Genomic DNA, 18,688 nt, shown 5'->3' with positions numbered 1-18,688 from the left:
CGAAAAGTAGTGCAATTTTTACCAATCGGAGGTCTTCCAAATCTCGTTCGTGGGGAAAATTCTCATTTAAAAATTCAATCTGTCGTGAGAGTTTTTGTCTGTTTCATAAAGAGTGCGGAAAACATGGCCGAAAATTAGAACCTCCATAACTCTCTCATTTTGAGTCCAAAAGTGGTGAAATTTCCTCCAATCGGAGGTCTTCATCTTCGCTTTCAGGGGAAAGAAGTCTTGTTTCAAAATTCAGTGGCATGAGAGCGTTCTTGTCTGTGTTATAAAGAGTGTGCGACACGTCACGTGAAATTAAAACCACTATAACTCTCATTTTAGGTCCAAAAGTGGCCAAATTTCTTCCAATCGGAGGTCTTGAAATTCACTTTCAAAGGAAAGAATTCTCGTTTCAAAATTCGGTGTGATGTGAGTGTTCTAGTCCGTTTTATAATGGGAGTGAGAAACATCACCCAAAATTAAAACGACCATAACTCTCTCATTTTAAGTCGAAAAGTAGTGCAATTTTTACCAATCGGAGGTCTTCCAAATCTCGTTCGTGGGGAAAATTCTCATTTAAAAATTCAATCTGTCGTGAGAGTTTTTGTCTGTTTCATAAAGAGTGCGGAAAACATGGCCGAAAATTAAAACCTCCATAACTCTCTCATTTTGAGTCCAAAACTGGTGAAATTTCCTCCAATCGGAGGTCTTCATCTTCGCTTTCAGGGGAAAGAAATCTTGTTTCAAAATTCAATGGGATGGTAGCGTTCTTGTTTGTGTTATAAAGAGTGTGCGACAGGTCACCTGAAATTAAAACCTCCATAACTCTCATGTTAGGTCCAAAGGTGGCGAAATTTCTTCCAATCGAAGGTCCTGAAATTCACTTTCAAAGGAAAAAATTCTCGTTTCAAAATTCGGTGGGATGAGAGTGTTCTGGTTCGTTTTAAAAAAGGCGTGAGAAACATCACCCAAAACCATAACTCTCTCATTTTAAGTCGAAAAGTAGTGCAATTTCTACCAATCGGAGGTCTTCAAATTCTCGTTCGTGGGGAAAATTCTCATTTAAAAATTCAATGTGTCGTGAGAGTTCTTGTCCGTTTCGTAAAGAGTGCAAAACGTGGCCGAAAATTAAAACCTCCATAATTCTCTCATTTTGAGTCCAAAAGTGGTGAAATTTCCACGAATCGGAGGTCTTCATCTTCTTTCTCAGGGGAAAGAAATCTTGTTTCAAATTCAGTGGGATGAGAGCGTTCTTGTCTGTGTTATAAAGAGTGTGCGACACGTCACCTGAAATTAAAACCTCCATAACTCTCATTTTAGGTCCAAAAGTGGCCAAATTTCTTCCAATCGGAGGTCTTGAAATTCACTTTCAAAGGAAAGAATTCTCGCTTCAAAATTCGGTGGGATGAGAGTGTTCTGGTCCGTTTTATAAAGCGCGTGAGAAACATCACCCAAAATTAAAACCACCATAACTCTCTCATTTTAAGTCGAAAAGTAGTGCAATTTTTACCAATCGGAGGTCTTCCAAATCTCGTTCGTGGGGAAAATTCTCATTTAAAAATTCAATCTGTCGTGAGAGTTTTTGTCTGTTTCATAAAGAGTGCGGAAAACATGGCCGAAAATTAAAACCTCCATAACTCTCTCATTTTTAGTCCAAAACTGGTGAAATTTCCTCCAATCGGAGGTCTTCATCTTTGCTTTCGGGGGAAAGAAATCTTGTTTCAAAATTCAGTGGCATGAGAGCGTTCTTGTGTGTGTTATAAAGAGTGTGCGACACGTCACCTGAAATTAAAACCTCCATAACTCTCATTTTAGGTCCGAAAGTGGCCAAATTTCTTCCAATCGGAGGTCTTGAAATTCACTTTCAAAGTAAAGAATTCTCGTTTCAAAATTCGGTGGGATGTGAGTGTTCTAGTCCGTTTTATAATGGGCGTGAGAAACATCACCCAAAATTAAAATGACCATAACTCTCTCATTTTAAGTCGAAAAGTAGTGCAATTTTTACCAATCGGAGGTCTTCCAAATCTCGTTCGTGGGGAAAATTCTCATTTAAAAATTCAATCTGTCGTGAGAGTTTTTGTCTGTTTCATAAAGAGTGCGGAAAACATGGCCGAAAATTAGAACCTCCATAACTCTCTCATTTTGATTCCAAAAGTGGTGAAATTTCCTCCAATCGGAGGTCTTCATCTTCGCTTTCAGGGGAAAGAAGTCTTGTTTCAAAATTCAGTGGCATGAGAGCGTTCTTGTCTGTGTTATAAAGAGTGTGCGACACGTCACGTGAAATTAAAACCACTATAACTCTCATTTTAGGTCCAAAAGTGGCCAAATTTCTTCCAATCGGAGGTTGTGGTACCCGATCCCGCGAGAGGGGTGGGGCGCGAGCCGCCGCGCGCTCTCTCTTGGTCTCCCGTACCCACGCGATTGGCGTGTGCATTTAATTATTGATTTGAATTCGTCTTTCATGTGAACTTGGGATCACTAAGGCAATCCGAATTCCACACGAAAGAGACTGACAGAGTCGCCACCTAGATGTGGGATCTAGGACCCATAATTAACCAGAAATCTAGACTCGCTACCTGGTTACGAGAATGGAAGGTATGGGGAGTTATCCACCACATGCACCATTCCTGCCCGATAATCGGTCTTCGATTCCAAAAGCTAACTCTTTTAAATTTATTTTAAATGGCTCATTCAACTCTATGTTAATGTGCGAACTAAGTGACATGCATCCTATGATCTAATTTCAATGTGAATCCTAGATGTGTATCTTGATTTATTAATTTGTCTGGATTCATTCTAAGTGAAAGTTCTCCTAGAATTCTAATTTCATGGAAAGCCCTAAATGATTTGATTAAGCATTTACAAGAAAATTAATATCCAAAACACCACAATTTGTTGTGGTGCCGACTCGCGGGTGGTATGCCGTCAGACATCCAAGCTGCCTACGTACCCAAGCCTCACTGGGATCAGAGTCGACGTAGTTCGGTGCACCTAAGCTAAGCTACTTATGCCTAACTCAACTAGGACACCGACCTAGACGGGATTGACTGTTTCAACAGTTTTAGGAGAAGTTATTTAATTCAAGTTGAGGATTTTATTATCTTAAGATTTCATCTAAGATGCTATATGATTCTCATCTAAATGCAAATGGTCCCTTAGACTAATGCAGGTTTGCCTACATCCTAGTTTACTAGCTTGTCCTAGGGAAAGATTGGGTGACTAGTGTAACTAGACCTATGGCACGGTTGCTATACATAGCAAACGTCCGTGATGAGGCTGGACTCCTAACTCTAGGACTCCCTAAAACCTAAGACTCCCTAAAACTTAGGACACGACACGACACCGGTGTTCCTAAATTGGGCTCTAAGGGTCCTTACGACGGAAACCGTGATTCAACGGTTCTGAAAGACACAAGACAAATCGATTTAAATTCTCGAGGTTAGTGAAAAAAGGGATGGAAGAGATGATGAAATAGTGTGAGGGAATGAGAAAGATAGAGAAAGGTGCGACTGAACTTGGGAGTGCCAAATTGCCTACGTACCCCGTGATGGGGATCAAGCCACACGTAGTTCCACTGGCGAGGTTGCTTGGATTTTGGAAGACAGAATTAGTATTTGTATCTGGAATCGGGTTTGCATTTGAGCATTGGACTTGAGATTCAGAAACATTGATCTAGCAATGGGATTTTGGAATTGGGAATTTGCATCAAAGAATTGAGAATATAGGAATCATCAAGGGTTTGAATTTTCGGAATTCAAAGTGGGCGGGCTTATGAGATTTGGCCAAATGGATTCAGACATGCGACTCGGATTGTGTTGGGATATGACTTGGTTGGATTGGGTTAATGGTTAGGGTCAAGTGAGTCAGGTCTAAGTTAGGAGCAAACCCGAGACTAGCCATGGTCTAACTAGGAGGAAGCAGGGTACAAACCAGGGTGCGGACCAGGGTGCACCAGGGTGCGAACCAGCAGGGAACCAGGGTGCGAACCAGCAGGGGAACCAGGGTGCAACCAGCAGGGAACCTGGGTGCAACCAGCAGCGAACCTGGGTGCGAACCAGCAGGGAACCAGGGTGCGAACCAACAGGGGAACCAGGGTGCAACCAGGAGGGAACCTGGGTGCAACCAGCAGCGAACCTGGGTGCAACCAGGGTCTAACCAGAGTGCGAACCAGCAGGGAACCAGGGTGCGAACCAATATCGAACCAGGGTGCGAACCAGTAGGGAACCAGGGTGCAACCAGCAGGGAACCAGGGTGCAACCAGTAGGGAACCAGGGTGCAACCAGCAGGGGAACCAGGGTGCGAATCAGTAGGGAACCAGGGTGCAACCAGCATCGAACCTGGGTGCAACCAGCAGCGAACCTGGGTGCAACCAGGGTCTAACCAGAGGCTAACCAGGGGGAAAACGAACCCTACATGCTTCCTAACATGGTTTTTCTTTTAAAGTAAAAGATATGCATGAAAACAGACCCTACATAGAATTGAAATAAATGCCTACCTCTTTGGAAACCCACTTTGTGTTTGATTTTTCTTTGATGTTAATTCCTTGAAGATGATTCCTTGCTTGATAATGACTGCTTTTGATATATATCACCCAACGTATAAAATCACCCGATCCGGCAAGGATGGCCGAACCCTTGAAGAGATGAGGGAGAGGGATGAATTTTCTAAGAGAGGGGTTCTTTTTTCTTCTCTTGGATGGTGGGATGAGAGGGTATTTATAGGAGAATGGGATAGGAGGTTAGGTGAGGTTAGGTGGTTTTGGATGGTTAGGATGAGAGGATGAGGTTAGGTAAGGTTAGGTGGGGTTAGGTAAGGTTAGGTGAGGTTAGGTGAGGTTAGGTGAGGTTTGGATGGTTAGGATGAGAGGAGAGGTTAGGTGGTTTTGGATGGTTAGACCCAGGTCAAGATCTACCATTGATCTAACGATTTACGGAAATCGGGTCTCGGAATGGAATCAGGGTCCGGGCTATGAAGTGACCCTAGCTTATTTTGTCCTGATTGATGATTCGTGAAGTCAGATCAAGATATTAATGACCTAAACATATAAATCAATGATAGAGGGGGTTCTCACATGGATTTAACACACTAATTTCTTTGTTGATTAAAACAAAACAAAATGGGGTGTCTACAGATGCCCCTCTTTGGTAGAGATGACGTAGTCATTGAATACCAAAGTTAAAAATGACAGAACCATTTTGCGTAGCTTTAATCGACAAAGGACTCTCTAGACACAACGCACCTTAACATAATGCAAAACCTTAGATGAAACCCTAGAACTTGAATAATAATAAAAAAAACTCGATGCGGCGCCGTTCACAAACGGGCAATTAGAGAATGAGATATCATTTTCGAATGGATTCTGAAGGGAAAGGACAAAGATCGCTCTCAAACAGTTTTTAGAAGGAGATGAGACGCCGCTCACAAGCGGGTTCAACGAGGATAAGAAGCATTCCCAAATGGACTTGGATAATGAGGCACCGTTCACAAACGGCCTCAAGGAGGATAGAAAACCATTCACAAATGGACTCGAGAAAAGAGGCACCGTTCACAAACGGGCTCAAGGAGAAGACAAGACCATTCACAAATGGACTCGAGAAATGAGGCACCGTTCACAAACGGGCTCAAGGAGGACGATACCATTCACAAATGGATTCGAGAAAAGAGGCACCGTTCACAAACGGGCTCAAGGAGAAGACAAGACCATTCACAAATGGACTCGAGAAATGAGGCACCGTTCACAAACGGGCTCAAGGAGGACGATACCATTCACAAATGGATTCGAGAAAAGAGGCACCATTCACAAACGGGCTCAAGGATAAGACAAGACCATTCACAAATGGACTCGAGAAATGAGGCACCATTCACAAACAGGCTCAAGGAGAAGACGAGACCATTCACAAATGGACTCGAGAAATGAGGCACCGTTCACAAACGGGCTCAAGGAGAAGACGAGACCATTCACAAATGGATTCGAGAAATGAGGCACCGTTCACAAACGGGCTCAAGGAGAAGACAAGACCATTCACAAATGGATTCGAGAAATGAGGCACCGTTCACAAACGGGCTCAAGGAGAAGACAAGACCATTCACAAATGGACTCGAGAAATGAGGCACCGTTCACAAACGGGCTCAAAGAGGACACGAGACCATTCACAAATGGACTCAGAAAATGAGGCACCGTTCACAAACGGGCTCAAGGAGAAGATGAGACCATTCACAAATGGACTCAGAGAATGAGACACCTGTTCACAAACGGGTTCGAAGAGAAGACGAGACCATTCACAAATGGACTCGAGAAATGAGGCACCGTTCACAAACGGGCTCGAAGAATTTAGGGATTTTTTTATGAACTTGAATTTGACGTAGGAATGGATTTTTATTTTTATTTTTTAATTAAGGATTTGGATTTGATAAATTTTTTTATTTTTGGAAAATGAGGTACCGTCCGCAAACGGGCTCAAGGAGAAGATGAGACCATTCACAAATGGCCTCGAGAAAAGAGGCACCGTTCACAAACGGGCTCAAAGAGGACATGAGACCATTCACAAATGGACTCAGAGAATGAGAAACATGTTCACAAACGGGTTCAAGGAGAAGACGAGACCATCCCCAAATGGCCTCGAGAAAAGAGGCACCGTTCACAAACGGGCTCAAAGAGGGCATGAGATTTTTCATGAACTTGAATTTGACGTAAGATTGGATTTGTTTGAATCGGGGATTGGTTTTGATGAATTTTTTATTTTTGGGAAATGAGGTACCGTCCGCAAACGGGCTCAAGGAGAAGACGAGACCATTCACAAACGGCCTCGAGAAATGAGGCACCTTTCACAGAAGGGCTCAAAGAGGACATGAGATTTTTCATGAACTTGAATTTGACGTAAGATTGGATTTGTTTGAATCGGGGATTGGATTTGATGAATTTTGGATTTTTTTTTTTTTTTTTTTTGAACTCAATGAAATCGGGGACATTATAGATCGTGCCCAGTAAAGATATTGGAAACCAAGACTTTGACGAATGATGAGACGACCAACCTTATGAACGAAGAACCATTAGTAACAAGAATGGATTAGGAACACTTTTATGAAACTTCAACAAGATTTTTCTCAATGAGACTGTTGGTCTTGTCTTCTGGGGATTTTGATAACTGAAACCTTGAACAAGATACTTGAAATTGGTAATTTAGAACAACGGCTCTCTAACATGGAAAAGCGGGATCTGTTTTTTGACAGGTGCTTAGATGAACATTTCTTGACCAGGATAGTATTTAACTAACCGGAAGGAAATTCTGAATTTTAATGGTTCATCTTTCTGAGAAATTGGCTCAACCACCATTGCATCTGGGGCTCTTCCAAGCTTAAGGTGCCTTCCTGGGGTATGATCTTTTTACGGAAGCTGGGCTTTCTGATGTTTCTACTTCTGAACTCTTCTGAGTTGATCTTCTTTGAAATGTAGCTGTTTGACTAGATTCTCGAACCCTTTCAGGTATAATTGCAGGGAGCTGCCTAGGCCGGGCCTCCTTCACCAAGACAGTTACATCATTTGGACATAGGAACGACGATTGACTCTTTCTAAAGAGAAAACTTAGATGAAAGGCACTACTCAAAGGATTGAGCAGCCCTGAAGGAGTGAACTTAGAATAACAAAGATTGACTGACTATACTGACAAACACAGTGATGCTTCTGACTTAGTTAATATTTTGTTTGGTAAGTCTATCCTTTCGAGGAATAGTTTTTCAATTGGTAAACACTGGACTTTTTCCTTAAAACAGTAATGCCTCAAGGATTTAATTACGCCCCCTAAGATTGCTTAGCTTCAATGCCCCCAGTTTTGAGGATATCACTTGAATTTGCTTGAACTTCAGTTGATCTTCAGTCTTGATACCAGCTGTAGCCTTCTTATAATGATTCTCTTACCGTGACCAAGTCACCTCTTCGGGGTTTTTAACTTGGCGGACCGCGCTAGCCTTAACTTTTGCCTGAACCACCATTCTAGGTTTTCGATCCAGCAGGCTATCCCCTTAGCTTTTGCCTAAGCCGCCCTTTCGGGTTTTCAACTTAGCAGGGGAATGATCTTAAATTTTGCCTAGACCGCCCTTTCAGGTTTTCAGTCTAGCAGATCTTCAAACTCCGTTCGTTTTCTTATTCATCATTTTTTTTTATTGTGTCTCGGGACCTAGCTCATTAGTTCTGAACACCAGAAGGACTTTATAGGTAGGATAGGGCTTTTCAAAGAATGGCTTAAGGTTCAACAAAGATTTCGACCGAACCTGTGAACAGGTTGCCTACATATCCCAAGGTAGGAATCAGGTCATGTGTAGGTCAAGGCGAATGCCCCTAGTTTGAAGATCAATTGTTTGAAGGTTAATTGATTTTTTTCCTTTTTTCTTTTCTTTCTGGAACAATTAACTTCTCTTCTTTTGGAACTTGTCCCTCTTTTTTTTTCTGGAACGATTGATTTTTCTTTTTCTTTTTTTTTTTGAATCGACCGAACTCGGTTTAACCGAGCTGCCTACGTACCCCAGTGTAGGGATCAGGTCTCGCGTAGTTCGGGGCGGATGCCCCTAGTTTGATGGGTTTTCAAGAAAATTTGATTCAGGCTCGAAGGGTTTGCAAACCGGTATTCTTTTGACGTTGGGTTCTGATTTTGGGATTTATTCGGCCAAAGGAGGCCTTCCGATGTTCAAATTGGGAATCGATCTAGGTTACTAGGGTCCCTCTGGTACTGATTATTTATTTATTTTTTCTTTTCTTTTTTTTCACAGAATTTGACGGCATTTCCAGGTAAGAGATAATGGATCTTCTTCTTCCAAGATTCTAATACGTGCTTTTAATTTTCATAGAGTGAAACTTGTTCTTTGACATCCTCCATCTATGGATTCGTACTCTCGATATCTGATGATCACTTTTCATTGTTTGCTCTTGAACTTTTCATCTTGAATTTGTTGGCTTTATGTTATGAATTTGAGAACCAAGGTCATTGATTGGAAATATGAAAGTTGTTTCCACTCTATGCCCCTTGTATAGCATATATCTTCTCACTTTCTTCATTTTCTTTGAGCTTTCCATCTATGTCTTGCCCCTGGTATCGGTTGTAGCTTTTCTAGACAATCTTCTTATTCTTGAAATAATTTTATCAATTCTTCACACTCTTTAGAGGGTAATGTATTTTCAATCGGCATTCACTGAATCAAAGTTTCAGTGCCAGTGTTTATCATTTCAATTTCATCTTTGAAAGGTTGGGATTGGCGCTCCTCCTCTCGTTCAAGTAATTGCTGTGACTCAAGTGGAGTTTCGTCAATTTTGTCCTCATTTGAAGAGGGAGTCTTATTTTAAGATCAGAAGCACACTTAAGAACAGACACAAGTGAACTTTTTGGAACTGACTGAAATTTTATTTAAAGAAAAGCTATTACATCAGACGACCTATCCTGAACATGCTCAGGATTCACAACTCTAAATAAGAAAGGGAAACAGAAGATAACTTGCCTGGACTAGGCATTGACCTTTAACTGTAAGACCGGACTCAACAATTATACTGACCATGATGACTGACTCAACATAAAATAGTAAGTGACTAAAACTTTAACTGCTGCAACTGTTTGGCGTTGAAGGCTCGGCGAAGGCTGGTTCGTTCTGAACATCATCATGGCTGATACTTTCAATTTTGGACAATGATGACTGATTCGCATAGGGAAATGCCCCTAGCTCAAGGATTCTGAGAGTGAACTCTGAAGGACTTAGCAAAATAATCTTGAAAAAGGTAGCCCCTAGAGGAGGAACAGACCAGGGGTACAAGCAAGATTGGATTATCTGGACCAGGCATGATCAGATCATGAGAACGCATAATCGAAAGATTGTGAGATTCTGCATCTGCCAGTTAGGGGATGGCATGAAGATACGATCGAATCGTATGACAGAAGAACGAAAGGCGCACGATCAAAAGATTAGATGAGATAGCATAAGATTGCTTTCAACGGATAGATCATGAATGACTAATCCTATGAGATCTTTGGAAATGATGGGATTTATATCCTAACCCAAAGGGAATTTTTTTTTTTTCACATTTTATCAGTGTTACCTGAAGGCATCAACCTTAATCCTAATCTATCGAAGTGGAGAGAGAATCTCGACTCATGACTTTGTTCGTGTATATAAGGACCGATCGTGACCATTGGAAGATGGACCACGGCCTAATCTAGACACCAATGGGTAGGATATCCTAAACTAGGCTCACACACGTGATGCACATGTGTTCGTATACTACATGCATGTGTAGGTTAATCTAGGGGTAAGGCCAAGAGTTCCCTTAGCGCGAATCCCTGCTCGATATACTGTACCAGTGTCCGGCGTATCAGTACGTGAACAAGAGATCCGTTTACGTACCATAAAGGTACCAGGCTAAGGGTGGAATGCTTCTCTAGCACAGAGGCACCAGGTGATGAAATCCCAGTCAACCATGCTAGATAACACTCCGGGTTCCTAAAATAGGACGTGTGTGCACGTGAGATGCAAGAGTTTAGATGCAAGTGATGTAAGTGTGTGCAATAAGTTCGCGCGATCTATGATGCCTTCAGGTTTTGTTAGATTAAGTTTGAGTAAAATGTGATGAGAAAATAAAACAAGACAAACTAATCTGACAAGTATACAAGAGATAGAGTTCTTATGAGCCAGTTAAATTAAATTCAAATGAATTATCTTTTGGAATTTTAATGAAGTTAGGTGATCCCCAGCAGAGTCGCCAGACTGTGGTACCCGATCCCGCGAGAGGGGTGGGGCGCGAGCCGCCGCGCGCTCTCTCTTGGTCTCCCGTACCCACGCGATTGGCGTGTGCATTTAATTATTGATTTGAATTCGTCTTTCATGTGAACTTGGGATCACTAAGGCAATCCGAATTCCACACGAAAGAGACTGACAGAGTCGCCACCTAGATGTGGGATCTAGGACCCATAATTAACCAGAAATCTAGACTCGCTACCTGGTTACGAGAATGGAAGGTATGGGGAGTTATCCACCACATGCACCATTCCTGCCCGATAATCGGTCTTCGATTCCAAAAGCTAACTCTTTTAAATTTATTTTAAATGGCTCATTCAACTCTATGTTAATGTGCGAACTAAGTGACATGCATCCTATGATCTAATTTCAATGTGAATCCTAGATGTGTATCTTGATTTATTAATTTGTCTGGATTCATTCTAAGTGAAAGTTCTCCTAGAATTCTAATTTCATGGAAAGCCCTAAATGATTTGATTAAGCATTTACAAGAAAATTAATATCCAAAACACCACAATTTGTTGTGGTGCCGACTCGCGGGTGGTATGCCGTCAGACATCCAAGCTGCCTACGTACCCAAGCCTCACTGGGATCAGAGTCGACGTAGTTCGGTGCACCTAAGCTAAGCTACTTATGCCTAACTCAACTAGGACACCGACCTAGACGGGATTGACTGTTTCAACAGTTTTAGGAGAAGTTATTTAATTCAAGTTGAGGATTTTATTATCTTAAGATTTCATCTAAGATGCTATATGATTCTCATCTAAATGCAAATGGTCCCTTAGACTAATGCAGGTTTGCCTACATCCTAGTTTACTAGCTTGTCCTAGGGAAAGATTGGGTGACTAGTGTAACTAGACCTATGGCACGGTTGCTATACATAGCAAACGTCCGTGATGAGGCTGGACTCCTAACTCTAGGACTCCCTAAAACCTAAGACTCCCTAAAACTTAGGACACGACACGACACCGGTGTTCCTAAATTGGGCTCTAAGGGTCCTTACGACGGAAACCGTGATTCAACGGTTCTGAAAGACACAAGACAAATCGATTTAAATTCTCGAGGTTAGTGAAAAAAGGGATGGAAGAGATGATGAAATAGTGTGAGGGAATGAGAAAGATAGAGAAAGGTGCGACTGAACTTGGGAGTGCCAAATTGCCTACGTACCCCGTGATGGGGATCAAGCCACACGTAGTTCCACTGGCGAGGTTGCTTGGATTTTGGAAGACAGAATTAGTATTTGTATCTGGAATCGGGTTTGCATTTGAGCATTGGACTTGAGATTCAGAAACATTGATCTAGCAATGGGATTTTGGAATTGGGAATTTGCATCAAAGAATTGAGAATATAGGAATCATCAAGGGTTTGAATTTTCGGAATTCAAAGTGGGCGGGCTTATGAGATTTGGCCAAATGGATTCAGACATGCGACTCGGATTGTGTTGGGATATGACTTGGTTGGATTGGGTTAATGGTTAGGGTCAAGTGAGTCAGGTCTAAGTTAGGAGCAAACCCGAGACTAGCCATGGTCTAACTAGGAGGAAGCAGGGTACAAACCAGGGTGCGGACCAGGGTGCACCAGGGTGCGAACCAGCAGGGAACCAGGGTGCGAACCAGCAGGGGAACCAGGGTGCAACCATCAGGGAACCTGGGTGCAACCAGCAGCGAACCTGGGTGCGAACCAGCAGGGAACCAGGGTGCGAACCAACAGGGGAACCAGGGTGCAACCAGGAGGGAACCTGGGTGCAACCAGCAGCGAACCTGGGTGCAACCAGGGTCTAACCAGAGTGCGAACCAGCAGGGAACCAGGGTGCGAACCAATATCGAACCAGGGTGCGAACCAGTAGGGAACCAGGGTGCAACCAGCAGGGAACCAGGGTGCAACCAGTAGGGAACCAGGGTGCAACCAGCAGGGGAACCAGGGTGCGAATCAGTAGGGAACCAGGGTGCAACCAGCATCGAACCTGGGTGCAACCAGCAGCGAACCTGGGTGCAACCAGGGTCTAACCAGAGGCTAACCAGGGGGAAAACGAACCCTACATGCTTCCTAACATGGTTTTTCTTTTAAAGTAAAAGATATGCATGAAAACAGACCCTACATAGAATTGAAATAAATGCCTACCTCTTTGGAAACCCACTTTGTGTTTGATTTTTCTTTGATGTTAATTCCTTGAAGATGATTCCTTGCTTGATAATGACTGCTTTTGATATATATCACCCAACGTATAAAATCACCCGATCCGGCAAGGATGGCCGAACCCTTGAAGAGATGAGGGAGAGGGATGAATTTTCTAAGAGAGGGGTTCTTTTTTCTTCTCTTGGATGGTGGGATGAGAGGGTATTTATAGGAGAATGGGATAGGAGGTTAGGTGAGGTTAGGTGGTTTTGGATGGTTAGGATGAGAGGATGAGGTTAGGTAAGGTTAGGTGGGGTTAGGTAAGGTTAGGTGAGGTTAGGTGAGGTTAGGTGAGGTTTGGATGGTTAGGATGAGAGGAGAGGTTATGTGAGGTTAGGTGAGGTTTGGATGGTTAGGATGAGAGGAGAGGTTAGGTGGTTTTGGATGGTTAGACCCAGGTCAAGATCTACCATTGATCTAACGATTTACGGAAATCGGGTCTCGGAATGGAATCAGGGTCCGGGCTATGAAGTGACCCTAGCTTATTTTGTCCTGATTGATGATTCGTGAAGTCAGATCAAGATATTAATGACCTAAACATATAAATCAATGATAGAGGGGGTTCTCACATGGATTTAACACACTAATTTCTTTGTTGATTAAAACAAAACAAAATGGGGTGTCTACAGAGGTCTTGAAATTCACTTTCAAAGGAAAGAATTCTCGTTTCAAAATTCGGTGTGATGTGAGTGTTCTAGTCCGTTTTATAATGGGAGTGAGAAACATCACCCAAAATTAAAACGACCATAACTCTCTCATTTTAAGTCGAAAAGTAGTGCAATTTTTACCAATCGGAGGTCTTCCAAATCTCGTTCGTGGGGAAAATTCTCATTTAAAAATTCAATCTGTCGTGAGAGTTTTTGTCTGTTTCATAAAGAGTGCGGAAAACATGGCCGAAAATTAAAACCTCCATAACTCTCTCATTTTGAGTCCAAAACTGGTGAAATTTCCTCCAATCGGAGGTCTTCATCTTCGCTTTCAGGGGAAAGAAATCTTGTTTCAAAATTCAATGGGATGGTAGCGTTCTTGTTTGTGTTATAAAGAGTGTGCGACAGGTCACCTGAAATTAAAACCTCCATAACTCTCATGTTAGGTCCAAAGGTGGCGAAATTTCTTCCAATCGAAGGTCCTGAAATTCACTTTCAAAGGAAAAAATTCTCGTTTCAAAATTCGGTGGGATGAGAGTGTTCTGGTTCGTTTTAAAAAAGGCGTGAGAAACATCACCCAAAACCATAACTCTCTCATTTTAAGTCGAAAAGTAGTGCAATTTCTACCAATCGGAGGTCTTCAAATTCTCGTTCGTGGGGAAAATTCTCATTTAAAAATTCAATGTGTCGTGAGAGTTCTTGTCCGTTTCGTAAAGAGTGCAAAACGTGGCCGAAAATTAAAACCTCCATAATTCTCTCATTTTGAGTCCAAAAGTGGTGAAATTTCCACGAATCGGAGGTCTTCATCTTCTTTCTCAGGGGAAAGAAATCTTGTTTCAAATTCAGTGGGATGAGAGCGTTCTTGTCTGTGTTATAAAGAGTGTGCGACACGTCACCTGAAATTAAAACCTCCATAACTCTCATTTTAGGTCCAAAAGTGGCCAAATTTCTTCCAATCGGAGGTCTTGAAATTCACTTTCAAAGGAAAGAATTCTCGTTTCAAAATTCGGTGGGATGTGAGTGTTCTAGTCCGTTTTATAATGGGCGTGAGAAACATCACCCAAAATTAAAACGACCATAACTCTCTCATTTTAAGTCGAAAAGTAGTGTAATATTTACCAATCGGATGTCTTCCAAATCTCGTTCGTGGGGAAAATTCTCATTTAAAAATTCAATCTGTCGTGAGAGTTTTTGTCTGTTTCATAAAGAGTGTGGAAAACATGGCCGAAAATTAGAACCTCCATAACTCTCTCATTTTGAGTCCAAAAGTGGTGAAAGTTCCTCCAATCGGAGGTCTTCATCTTCGCTTTCAGGGGAAAGAAATCTTGTTTCAAAATTCAGTGGCATGAGAGCGTTCTTGTCTGTGTTATAAAGAGTGTGCGACACGTCACCTGAAATTAAAACCTCCATAACTCTCATTTTAGGTCCAAAAGTGGCCAAATTTCTTCCAATCGGAGGTCTTGAAATTCACTTTCAAAGGAAAGAATTCTCGTTTCAAAATTCGGTGGGATGTGAGTGTTCTAGTCCGTTTTATAATGGGCGTGAGAAACATCACCCAAAATTAAAACGACCATAACTCTCTCATTTTAAGTCGAAAAGTAGTGCAATTTTTACCAATCGGAGGTCTTCCAAATCTCGTTCGTGGGGAAAATTCTCATTTAAAAATTCAATCTGTCGTGAGAGTTTTTGTCTGTTTCATAAAGAGTGCGGAAAACATGGCCGAAAATTAGAACCTCCATAACTCTCACATTTTGAGTCCAAAAGTGGTGAAATTTCCTCCAATCGGAGGTCTTCATCTTCGCTTTCAGGGGAAAGAAATCTTGTTTCAAAATTCAGTGGCATGAGAGCGTTCTTGTCTGTGTTATAAAGAGTGTGCGACACGTCACCTGAAATTAAAACCACCATAACTCTCATTTTAGGTCCAAAAGTGGCCAAATTTCTTCCAATCGGAGGTCTTGAAATTCACTTTCAAAGGAAAGAATTCTCGTTTCAAAATTCGGTGTGATGTGAGTGTTCTAGTCCGTTTTATAATGGGCGTGAGAAACATCACCCAAAATTAAAACGACCATAACTCTCTCATTTTAAGTCGAAAAGTAGTGCAATTTTTACCAATCGGAGGTCTTCCAAATCTCGTTCGTGGGGAAAATTCTCATTTAAAAATTCAATCTGTCGTGAGAGTTTTTGTCTGTTTCATAAAGAGTGCGGAAAACGTGGCCGAAATTTAAAACCTCCATAACTCTCTCATTTTGAGTCCAAAAGTGGTGAAAATTCCACGAATCGGAGGTCTTCATCTTCGCTCTCAGGGGAAAGAAATCTTGTTTCAAATTCAGTGGGATGAGAATGTTCTTGTCTGTGTTATAAAGAGTGTGCGACACGTCACCTGAAATTAAAACCTCCATAACTCTCATTTTAGGTCCAAAAGTGGGCAAATTTCTTCCAATCGGAGGTCTTGAAATTCAGTTTCAAAGGAAAGAATTCTCGTTTCAAAAGTCGGTGGGATGTGAGTGTTCTAGTCCGTTTTATAATGGGCGTGAGAAACCTCACCCAAAATTAAAACGACCATAACTCTCTCATTTTAAGTCGAAAAGTAGTGCAATTTTTACCAATCGGAGGTCTTCCAAATCTCGTTCGTGGGGAAAATTCTCATTTAAAAATTCAATCTGTCGTGAGAGTTTTTGTCTGTTTCATAAAGAGTGCGGAAAACATGGCCGAAAATTAAAACCTCCATAACTCTCTCATTTTTAGTCCAAAACTGGTGAAATTTCCTCCAATCGGAGGTCTTCATCTTCGCTTTCGGGGGAAAGAAATCTTGTTTCAAAATTCAGTGGCATGAGAGCGTTCTTGTCTGTGTTATAAAGAGTGTGCGACACGTCACCTGAAATTAAAACCTCCATAACTCTCATTTTAGGTCCAAAAGTGGCCAAATTTCTTCCAATCGGAGGTCTTGAAATTCACTTTCAAAGGAAAGAATTCTCGTTTCAAAATTCGGTGGGATGTGAGTGTTCTAGTCCGTTTTATAATGGGCGTGAGAAACATCACCCAAAATTAAAACGACCATAACTCTCTCATTTTAAGTCGAAAAGTAGTGCAATTTTTACCAATCGGAGGTCTTCCAAATCTCGTTCGTGGGGAAAATTCTCATTTAAAAATTCAATCTGTCGTGAGAGTTTTTGGTCTGTTTCATAAAGAGTGCGGAAAACATGGCCGAAAATTAGAACCTCCATAACTCTCTCATTTTGAGTCCAAAAGTGGTGAAATTTCCTCCAATCGGAGGTCTTCATCTTCGCTTTCAGGGGAAAGAAATCTTGTTTCAAAATTCAGTGGCATGAGAGCGTTCTTGTCTGTGTTATAAAGAGTGTGCGACACGTCACGTGAAATTAAAACCACCATAACTCTCATTTTAGGTCCAAAAGTGGCCAAATTTCTTCCAATCGGAGGTCTTGAAATTCACTTTCAAAGGAAAGAATTCTCGTTTCAAAATTCGGTGTCATGTGAGTGTTCTAGTCCGTTTTATAATGGGCGTGAGAAACATCACCCAAAATAAAAACGACCATAACTCTCTCATTTTAAGTCGAAAAGTAGTGCAATTTTTACCAATCGGAGGTCTTCCAAATCTCGTTCGTGGGGAAAATTCTCATTTAAAAATTCAATCTGTCGTGAGAGTTTTTGTCTGTTTCATAAAGAGTGCGGAAAACGTGGCCGAAAATTAAAACCTCCATAACTCTCTCATTTTGAGTCCAAAAGTGGTGAAAATTCCACGAATCGGAGGTCTTCATCTTCGCTCTCAGGGGAAAGAAATCTTGTTTCAAATTCAGTGGGATGAGAGCATTCTTGTCTGTGTTATAATGAGTGTGCGACACGTCACCTGAAATTAAAACCTCCATAACTCTCATTTTAGGTCCAAAAGTGGCCAAATTTCTTCCAGTCGGAGGTCTTGAAATTCAGTTTCAAAGGAAAGAATTCTGGTTTCAAAAGTCGGTGGGATGTGAGTGTTCTAGTCCGTTTTATAATGGGCGTGAGAAACATCACCCAAAATTAAAACGACCATAACTCTCTCATTTTAAGTCGAAAAGTAGTGCAATTTTTACCAATCGGAGGTCTTCCAAATCTCGTTCGTGGGGAAACTTCTCATTTAAAAATTCAATCTGTCGTGAGAGTTTTTGTCTGTTTCATAAAGAGTGCGGAAAACATGGCCGAAAATTAGAACCTCCATAACTCTCTCATTTTGAGTCCAAAAGTGGTGAAATTTCCTCCAATCGGAGGTCTTCATCTTCGCTTTCAGGGGAAAGAAATCTTGTTTCAAAATTCAGTGGCATGAGAGCGTTCTTGTCTGTGTTATAAAGAGTGTGCGACACGTCACCTGAAATTAAAACCACCATAACTCTCATTTTAGGTCCAAAAGTGGCCAAATTTCTTCCAATCGGAGGTCTTGAAATTCACTTTCAAAGGAAAGAATTCTCGTTTCAAAATTCGGTGTGATGTGAGTGTTCTAGTCCGTTTTATAATGGGCGTGAGAAACATCACCCAAAATTAAAACGACCATAACTCTCTCATTTTAAGTCGAAAAGTAGTGCAATTTTTACCAATCGGAGGTCTTCCAAATCTCGTTCGTGGGGAAAATTCTCATTTAAAAATTCAATCTGTCGTGAGAGTTTTTGTCTGTTTCATAAAGAGTGCGGAAAACGTGGCCGAAATTTAAAACCTCCATAACTCTCTCATTTTGAGTCCAAAAGTGGTGAAAATTCCACGAATCGGAGGTCTTCATCTTCGCTCTCAGGGGAAAGAAATCTTGTTTCAAATTCAGTGGGATGAGAATGTTCTTGTCTGTGTTATAAAGAGTGTGCGACACGTCACCTGAAATTAAAACCTCCATAACTCTCATTTTAGGTCCAAAAGTGGCCAAATTTCTTCCAATCAGAGGTCTTGAAATTCAGTTTCAAAGGAAAGAATTCTCGTTTCAAAAGTCGGTGGGATGTGAGTGTTCTAGTCCGTTTTATAATGGGCGTGAGAAACCTCACCCAAAATTAAAACGACCATAACTCTCTCATTTTAAGTCGAAAAGTAGTGCAATTTTTACCAATCGGAGGTCTTCCAAATCTCGTTCGTGG

This window comes from Tasmannia lanceolata, unplaced genomic scaffold (genome assembly GCF_043159265.1).
Source record: "Tasmannia lanceolata isolate RefF3 unplaced genomic scaffold, GAP_Taslan_0.1 ptg000008l, whole genome shotgun sequence".
Taxonomy (NCBI): Eukaryota; Viridiplantae; Streptophyta; class Magnoliopsida; order Canellales; family Winteraceae; genus Tasmannia; species Tasmannia lanceolata.
This window is presented reverse-complemented; position numbering follows the sequence as displayed.